We start from the raw sequence: 531 nt of genomic DNA on the forward strand, positions 1-531 counted from the left end.
AAATTATATAGTATAATAATATTATATGTAATAAATATATAATTATAAATATTATGTGTATAAAATTATAAATGTTAAATTAAATAAAACAATTTTTAATTATTATCTTTCTAGCACGTATGTATTATATATACTAGGCATAAATGTTTTGGTAAAAATGTGATAATATATAAAGGAAAGAAGCGAAAGAGAAATTTGATGTTATTTTGAATAAAATGGCTGGACTTTTTTTCTCTTAAGAATGAGGTAGAGTGATATCCAATCATTTAAATAAATAATTAAAAAATAACTTGTTTTAAATTGTAAAAAAAGAACATTTTAGACACATTTATGCCAAATCAGGTTATACGAATCGTGCACAGATCTTTACTATTTTCTGGTTATACGAATGTTGATTTTGATGTTCAGGAGTTTACATATATATAGAAATAAATATTTTGTTTTGGATCTGGTTCTTTATATTTGAGATATACTAACTATTAAGTATTTATTGAAAATAAAAATTCTATCTATAATAAGATTTTCTTATGC

This window comes from Arachis ipaensis, chromosome B06 (assembly GCF_000816755.2).
Source record: "Arachis ipaensis cultivar K30076 chromosome B06, Araip1.1, whole genome shotgun sequence".
Lineage (NCBI taxonomy): Eukaryota > Viridiplantae > Streptophyta > Magnoliopsida > Fabales > Fabaceae > Arachis > Arachis ipaensis.